This window comes from Amia ocellicauda, unplaced genomic scaffold (genome assembly GCF_036373705.1).
Source record: "Amia ocellicauda isolate fAmiCal2 unplaced genomic scaffold, fAmiCal2.hap1 HAP1_SCAFFOLD_34, whole genome shotgun sequence".
Taxonomy (NCBI): Eukaryota; Metazoa; Chordata; class Actinopteri; order Amiiformes; family Amiidae; genus Amia; species Amia ocellicauda.
The window spans coordinates 98,765-104,864 of NW_027102909.1; the positions used below are offsets into that span (position 1 = coordinate 98,765).

General features: G+C 39.1%; 1 non-coding gene across 1 annotated transcript; it reads left to right on the plus strand.

The window, feature by feature from the left end:
- The first annotated feature begins 4,010 nt into the window (after window positions 1–4,010).
- LOC136732145 (U5 spliceosomal RNA) lies at window positions 4,011–4,125 on the plus strand. The gene has a single exon (XR_010809783.1). It is a non-coding gene; the product is annotated as a U5 spliceosomal RNA (small nuclear RNA).
- The last annotated feature ends 1,975 nt before the right edge of the window (window positions 4,126–6,100 follow it).

Genomic DNA, 6,100 nt, shown 5'->3' on the forward strand with positions numbered 1-6,100 from the left:
ACTTTCTGATTATAACCAGCTCTTTGATTTTTGTGTATAAAAGCTCTGACTGTTAAAATGAAGGCAGAGCGACTTTGGGATCTACTTGAGTCACTGTTCCTCTCCACGCTGCGTGTATTAAAGGCATTGCAACTAACGCTCCAACCTGGTTGAAGATGATTGTTCTTCCACATCAGATTTGACATTACTGTATGTATGCAGGCCCTTGTAATTGCTTTTCCAATACTGCCAACTGGTTATTGATGATTGATTTCACATTGTGGTACGAGTATCGAGTGAAATGAGTGCTATCCACCCCAGCAACACAGTGATAACATGGAGCCGGCAAGTCATCCAGGTCACAATAGAGGTCAAGCAGTGGGAGGAGGAAGACGTGGTGGTCAAAGGAATGGAAGGGGACATGCACCCCTTCTGAGAGGTGGTCGTGGGCCTCGTCATAGAGGAGGGCTTAGGCCTCACCAGAGAGGCAGCCATGGGCCTCATTTGAGAGGTGTTGGGGGAACGTGGTAGAGGACAAGGCCACGGACCAGACAGCGGCAGCAACAGCAAATAGTGTCCAGTGAAATCCGAGAAATAGTTGTACAGCATGTTGTAAATCATGGCATGACCATGACTGAGGCAGCTACAATGATTCAATCAAACCTCAGAATCAACTCAGGATCAACTGTGGCCTCAATCATCAGAAATTTCCGTACTGAGAAGCGGCAAGTCTTCAGCATGCACTAAACATTAGGCTACTCTCAATTGTCAAATGACTGTATACTGCATACCAATGTGTAGCACAGAGTATAGTGTGCCTTTTGAAAGAAATGCAGACAGAGTGAAGCAGCTGATGACTGAGTATGTTCAGGTATGTTCAGTTTCAAGATGCCTCTTGTGAAAAATGGTTGTGAGAACCTGAACCTGAACACAGGGCTGATGGAAATTTAGAAGTACAGTAATCAATCCTTTGTTTTGCTTTTTACACTAAGCCAGGTGAGGAACACTGCAGTTGACATTTTACTGTAGTTTTGTTCTTTTTTGTAGCTAATTATTGTTGCATGGATTCAAAGAAACCTATGGTGTGATTTGATTGTATTGCATCAATACATTTCAGATTTTGTTCAATGATTCCACTGTGTCTGTAGTATTCTCTCTACTAGTCCTTTTACAGTGATGTATTTATGTGTAGTACCATAATGAAACATGTATCACATATTTTGTACTACAATATTTAATGATTGTACGAACAACTACACAGTGAAACTATCGGTATCTTCTGTGTTACTATGTTACTATGGTATTTCATGATAAATGAGTTATTTGAACCAACAAGTCTGCAAGTGCAAGGTTTCTTTAAAGATATGAAAGGCTGTCCAATGTTCAAAACATTGTATTGTGCAGTGTTACAAGTGATGACCGTTTTGAGTTTTGTGTCTAGTTTTGAAAAATGACATCAAGGTTCTGAAATTAGTGACAAAGTGATTGTAAAAAACTGTATATTCATCCTATTTAATGTGCTCTTTTAAAATGTACTTTTCTTTTTTATGTTGCCATTTCTGTTCTACCAATGTTTCAGTTGTTAGCCAAAGATTGACAGAGTACATCTCATACACACAGGCCAGACAGCAAGGATTTCTTTTTGAAATTCAATTACAAATGCTGCATGAATTCATCAATACGATTAGAGCTCCTGAAAACTCACTCTACAGCATCTCATTAGTAGTGAAAAGAAACCAAGAAAGTTGGGACAGTCGACTGTTTACCACTATGTAACATCACCTTTTCTTTTAATAACACTTATTAAGCACTTGGGCACTGAAGACACCACTTGGTTAAGTTTAGCAAGTGGGATTTCCCCCCATTCATCCATTATGCATTTCCTCAGCTGCGCAACTGCACAGGGCCTTCGTTGTCTTAATTTGCACTTCATAGTGCGCCACACATTCTCAATTCGGAGACAGGTCAGGACTGCAGGCAGGCCATGCTAGCACCCGCACTCTCTGCCTACGCAACCATGCGCTTGTAATCTGGGCAGAATGTGGTTTGGCGTTATCCTGCTGAAAAATGCAGGGACGTCCCTGGAAAAGATGATGTCTCGATGGCAGCATATGTTGCTCCAAAATGTGTACATCTCTTTCTGCAAAAATGGTGCCCTCACAGATGTGCGAGTTACATGACAGACAGACACTCATACACACTGTCACACCCACACACACACACACACTTTCACAGACAGACACACGCACACACACACACACTTTCACAGACACACACACACACACACACACTTTCACACAGAGACAGACACACACACACTTACATACATACATACATACATACATACAGTGAGGGAAAAAAGTATTTGATCCCCTGCTGATTTTGTGCGTTTTCCCACTCACAAAGAAATGATCAGTCTATAATTTTAATGGTAGGTGTATTTTAACAGTGAGAGACAGAATAACAGCCAAATAATCCAGAAAAACGCATTTCAAAAAAGTTATAAATTGATTTGCATGTTAATGAGGGAAATAAGTATTTGATCCCCTATCAATCAGCAAGATTTCTGGCTCCCAGGTGTCTTTCATACAGGTAACGAGCTGAGATTAGGTGCACTCTCTTAAAGGGAGTGCTCCTAATCTCAGCTCGTTACCTGTATAAAAGACACCTGTCCACAGAAGCAATCAATCAATCAGATTCCAAACTCTCCACCATGGCCAAGACCAAAGAGCTGTCCAAGGATGTCAGGGACAAGATTGTAGACCTACACAAGGCTGGAATGGGCTACAAGACCATCACCAAGCAGCTTGGTGAGAAGGTGACAACAGTTGGTGCGATTATTCGCAAATGGAAGAAACACAAAATAACTGTCAGTCTCCCTCAGTCTGGGGCTCCATGCAAGATCTCACCTCGTGGAGTTTCAATGATCATGAGAACGGTGAGGAATCAGCCCAGAACTACATGGGAGGATCTTGTTAATGATCTCAAGGTAGCTGGGACCATAGTCACCAAGAAAACAATTGGTAACACACTACGCCATGAAGGACTGAAATCCTGCAGCGCCCGCAAGGTCCCCCTGCTCAAGAAAGCACATGTACAGGCCCGTCTGAAGTTTGCCAATGAACATCTGAATGATTCAGAGGAGAACTGGGTGAAAGTGGTCTCAGATGAGACCAAAATCAAGCTCTTTGCCATCAACTCAACTCGCCGTGTTTGGAGGAGGAGGAATGACCCCAAGAACACCATTCCCACCATCAAACAAGGAGGTGGAAACATTATGCTTTGGGGCTGTTTTTCTGCTAAGGGGACAGGACAACTGCACCGCATCAAAGGGACGATGGACGGGGCCATGTACCATCAAATCATGGGTGAGAACCTCCTTCCCTAAGCCAGGGCATTGAAAATGGGTCAAATACTTATTTCCCTCATTAACATGCAAATCAATTTATAACTTTTTTGAAATGCATTTTTCTGGATTTTGTGGCTGTTATTCTGTCTCTCACTGTTAAAATACACCTACCATTAAAATTATAGACTGATCATTTCTTTGTCAGTGGGCAAACGTACAAAATCAGCAGGGGATCAAATACTTTTTTCCCCCACTGTACATACATATATATGGAAAAGAAACCTTACAAGTATAAATCACAATAAGATGTAATAAAGTACAGATAAACAAAATGTAATAAAATGTGATCTTTTTGAAAATGCAGGGACGTCACTGGAAAAGATGATGTCTGGATGGCAGCATATGTTGCTCCAAAATGTGTACATCTCTTCTGCAAAAATGGTGCCCTCACAGATGTGCGAGTTACATGACAGACAGACAGACAGACACTCACACCCACACACACACACTTTCACACAGAGACAGGCACACACACACACACACATACATACATACATACATATGGAAAAGAAACAATACATTTATAAATCACAATAAGATGTAATAAAGTACAGAAAAACTAAATGTAAGAAAATGTGATCTTTAATACACACAAATATGTATGGCTGGTCGGATGCGTCTTGGACTCGGGTTCCTCTTCATTACGTATAACGCTTTTGCCTTTTGCTAAAGCTTTCCGTGGAGGGGATCGTGGGTGAGTTTGTACCATTTTTGGGAGGATCTGCCTTGTTGGGGCGGAGCTGTGATCCAGGTGAACAGCAGATCGGGCATAGGTGGGCATGTGGGCAGAGGAGTAGGAAGGCCGGTCAAGCAAATAAGCTTGCTAAGGTACGCAGCAGCAGCAAGCAGCCCCCCCATCCAGCCAGCCAGCCAGTCTGGCTGGCAGTGACTGAGTGGTTGACAGACAGCAAGCAACGGAATGTACGTGCTCTGTGATGTCATAGCAGTCAGCTGAGAGAGGCTCGTGATGTCATCGCTGAGCTGGCTGGCTGGCTGGCTCTGTGTGTGTGTGTGTGTGTGTGTGTGTGTCTATGTCTGTCTGTTTTTCTGTTTGTCAGTCTGTCTGTCTGTCTCTCTCTCTCTCTCCCTCTCAATTCTATTCATTTGTATTGTCAAAGCAATTGGACATACATACATACATATATATATGTAGCGTAAGGTACACTTTTAAATTTCAATTAAAGAAGTGAATTCATAGTATCACCTTATCACGAATCCTGGAGTCTTGTAGAACTCAATTTCTGTAATCATTGGACGCAGACACCAATTCCAAAGATATAAATTGTCAAATTTATTTAAAAACAAAGACTAAATGTAGCACTACACTAATTATACAAAAGGGAAAAACTAATTAAAATTCAACTCTAGATCAACAAATCAAAGACAAATCACTTCCGTGACCAAATCAAAGACCATGGGATCACATAGGATAACACACAAATCGTTAAACAAAAAAGGTTATAAACACATTGACTACAATACCGGTTAGTAATTCTAGGAATCACTAAGAAACAGTTGAAAGTGCTAAATTGCAGTTTCAGAAGATGAAAAAAAACTGTAACTGATGGGATAATTACTGCAAATATTAAATAAATGTATTGCAGGATTGTTTTTTTTTAAATCATTTTCATATATATATATATATATATATATATATTCATTTTAAACTCTTTTTCTCTCTGAATACAGCACAAAATAAGAAAGAAAACCGATGGAGCTTCAAGAATTAGATCCCGTCATATTCTACAGACATTTAAAGAGTCCAGTGAAGTTGAGCTACAGCAAAACGTTAAGCAGCTCGAAAAGGAAAACACAAGACTTAAAAATGAAAACCAATGTCTTCGAAACCGTATGGTTGATGGTAAGTTTTTTTATTTATAGCAAATAATTCCTTACCTTGATAAATGTTATTCTTCAGTAATTTAGATTCCAGAGTAATGTATTATAGTTGATCATACTGAAGTAATCTAGAACCACAATACAGACTCTTAATGTGCACTGTCTAATAGTTTAATAATACTGATTATTAAATAAAGTTTTTCAACATAACTTCATAATCCTACATTAATGACTATATGCATTACATTAGACCTGGTAATTCTTGTATTTTATCTCTTCTATTTTTTTCGTAGCTAATGTTAATGACCCACAAAAAGGTCAGTTTGCCAATAACATAGAGCAAGTCTCTCAAGTATAATTGCAGGCATTGATGGTTTTGTTTTCACTTTGTATTAAATATATTACTAGAAATGATTATCATTTAATACTAAGGTTTTTTTCTCCAGAGATTCCAGACCTTTTGGACAATCTGAAAAAAATTGTAACAAAAGCCACATTTATCAGCAATGAAGACAAAAGTGTGTCACCATCAAGTGGTTCTGACAGCCCCACAGCAAATTGTTCTGAATCTGACAAAAAATCACCAAAACAGGTATAACACTCTTGGTCTACAATATTACAAAGACAAGGTAAAAATATATATATTGAAAACAAATATTGGTTGTAAACAATCTAATGATGCTACATTATCAGTTATATTCATAGTTATAGTTGATAATAAGAATGTAATTGAATTATGGGTGTCACAGATTCACTGACTTTATTATGTCTGTAAATTAATAAACTTAGAATTGAGACATACTGTGGTCTTTAATAACACATTTCTGTAACAAAATCACAGCCTTACTGATAATGTATTCCACTTAACATAAT